Below are 2,936 nucleotides of genomic sequence, written 5' to 3'. Positions count from 1 at the left end.
AGTCAACTCGATGAGTTTTCAAACACTAGTGTCAAATATACACCCATGCGTCCACGACTTAACACCCCTAATTTTTCTCTGTTTCCAATTTTTCAAGTTTTTCTTTTCATTTCTAACAAAAAAACTAAAAGAAAATAATAATGCACAATAAGAGGTCTTACAAAATATAGCCCAAACTGTTCATCTTGTTTGTTATCTCATACTCTTACCTCCATCTTCCTCTGCAAATTCTTCTTTGCTGGAAATCAAATGCTATCTCCTACCTTTCCAGTGTTTACTCTAACAAACGAAGAATCTCACCTTCAAACTCGGTCAATCAACATGGTCTAAAAGAAATGATGAAACATTCACTACAACCAAAAACCTTTGTCACTATTAAAAAGTCTTTTGTTATTTTTTTTTTTTTCAAAACCGTGACTAAGTGGGGGATTTTTTTTTTTTCTAAAACTGTGACAAATATTTGTTCCAGACTAGCCTATGTCCACCACATAAAACAGTAGCAACTGCTCAAAAACAGTAATAACAAATCATATCTTTTGTGACAACGGTTCTAACAAAACAATAACGTAATCATTTTGTATCATTTTGTAACCGTCACAAAAAGAATAACTATTCATGACGGTTTGGTTAAAACCGTGATAAATATATATTGTTTTAAAAAAATTATCAAATACATGTGAAAACAGACCTCATATGGAATTGGATCGGTAATAAACCACACTATTATCCATTAAATTTCAAGTAGTATTCATAAATTGCTAACTACATTGAATTATCAGCCAATTTCTTTGGATAACCAATATATATTTATATATTCAAAAACATAATGCACATAATGTAGTAAATAACACATTCCCAATGTAATACATATAAATTAAATTAGCCAAATCCAATTGAAAAAAAGAACCTAATCTTGCCCAAGTCGATCACCCACGTGCCTTGTGTTATTCTGCATTTGGTTTTCATCTTGAGAATAGTTCATAATACATTCTTGGATGAACTAAACAAAGTCTATTCGAACTTAACGTCACTCCAATATCTCCTTGTAAGTGTACGCCGTTTTACGGCCAAGATTTTTTATCTGAAATATAATAAACCAATCGTATAAAATAATTGGAAAAGTTACATGGTGCTTCCTTACAAAAGATACATTGACATATTAGAATCTCCAAGTATCCAATGTATAACAAGTAAAAACATAACACTAAAATATGGAAAACACTTGATCCCAATTCCAAGTTTAGGTTTCTATATAGTGGTCTAACACTATACTAATGAAATGGAGCAACTAACAAGATGTCTTTTGGAAAATCAAAAGCCAATATCAAGACTTAATCACAATTTTCAAGGCTTAATGGATTGTTTAATTGATATAAGCTACGAGTAACTACCTTGAACAGTTGTATAATAGCCCAAAGCAATCATAAGCTCTTGAAGAGATAGTAAAACCAATCTAGAGACATTGTTTCGACCAAATATGATCAAAACATCAAGTGTTGATAAAAGAGACGAAGAACGTAGAAAAATAATTGGAAAAATGATGGTGATTGGGGGAATGATGAGACTGTACCTTGCGGTTGCCTACGTACCCAAATTATCAATAGGATCAAGTCTCAAGAACGTAGTTCTATATAAAAAATAGTTTGGTATTTATATAGGTAGAGTAGAGACTCCTTGTAGCTCAGGTATTCTTGTAGCTTAAGTAATTGTGATAGAATATAAATCTAACTGATAATTATCTATTTGATAAAGAAGCGAAATGACATAAATCAATGCATGAGTGGCAAGCCATGTGGCTAAGGTTCATTTTAGACACATGAGTTAATGGCCTGTACTTTGATCCATGATATTGCTAATTGGGCTTTAGCCCTGTCGATTAAATGAATAAAATAGAGACCCCTACTAATGAACGTTTGCCACGTAGGTGGGGGTCAAAACAGACATCAAACAAGAGTTTAACACCTTGCCGTATGAAAAATGAAGAGAATCGAATAGGAGTTGGATTTGTCAAACACTGGATGGTGTTCCCTGAAATAAGAAACAAGTGATACAAATTAAAAATAACTCTATAAGCATATAGGAGAGAATCGAATAGGAGTTGGATTTGTCAAACACTGGATGGTGTTCCCTGAAATAAGAAACAAGTGATACAAATTAAAAATAACTCTATAAGCATATAGAATGTCCAATGCATTACTAAATTCTTAAACATTATGCACTTTATACCTCCAGGTGCACAAAAAGAAAGAACATATTTATGAGCATGACCAATCAAAACTATAGGTATAGGTCTCCTACTAGTTACACCACCAGGGGCTGCTACCACTAACTTTTTTGTCTCTGTGTGTGTGTGTGTGTGTGTGTGTGTGTGTGTGTCACAGTAATAGAAGAACTCAAGTGTGCAAGGAAGTGAAGGAACAAAAAGGAATAAATGGATAAAGACTTCTAAACAATGAGGATTCAAGAAGTAAGTTTTACTTCATGAATTCAATATATTATCCCACATATTTTAGCAAAATGTGTTTCTTTGAATGTTGTCACACCCCGAATTTCGACAGAATTCGGAAAAACATTATTTGTTCCCGACTCTTCGATCTCCGAGGTGTGACGCACTCTCAACTCCTAAAAACCCATACCCATAAACAGTTTAAATATGCGGATAAATAGAAACCAATAAAAAAATTTAACTTAAACAAAAGTCCTCTTCATTACAAAAATTTACAAAAGAAAATACAAATAACTTTGTCTCAACAGAAACTCTATATCACCTCAAAGGAAAACAAAGCCTATCTTGAAATGCGACGCTTAACGCAAAACCCACGAAAAGAACCAATCTTCTTCAACACTAAAACCTGTCAAGACTTATCAACTGTGTTCATTTATGAACACACCGATAAGCAAACATGCAAATCGGGTCAAGACATTAAAAATCTTTG

General features: G+C 33.0%; 1 long non-coding RNA gene across 1 annotated transcript; it reads right to left on the bottom strand.

Annotated features, from left to right (window-relative positions):
- Window positions 1-783: 783 nt before the first annotated feature.
- Window positions 784-1,463, bottom strand: LOC147507402 (uncharacterized). Its single transcript, XR_015216190.1, has 2 exons — window positions 1,392-1,463; window positions 784-1,081 (listed from the first exon to the last, which is right to left on the bottom strand). It is a non-coding gene; the product is annotated as an uncharacterized LOC147507402 (long non-coding RNA).
- Between the last annotated feature and the right edge of the window lie 1,473 nt (window positions 1,464-2,936).

This window comes from Coptis chinensis, chromosome 3 (genome assembly GCF_015680905.1).
Source record: "Coptis chinensis isolate HL-2020 chromosome 3, ASM1568090v1, whole genome shotgun sequence".
Lineage (NCBI taxonomy): Eukaryota > Viridiplantae > Streptophyta > Magnoliopsida > Ranunculales > Ranunculaceae > Coptis > Coptis chinensis.
The sequence above is the reverse complement of the archived record's forward strand: the minus strand, read 5'-3'. Positions and strand labels throughout refer to the sequence as shown.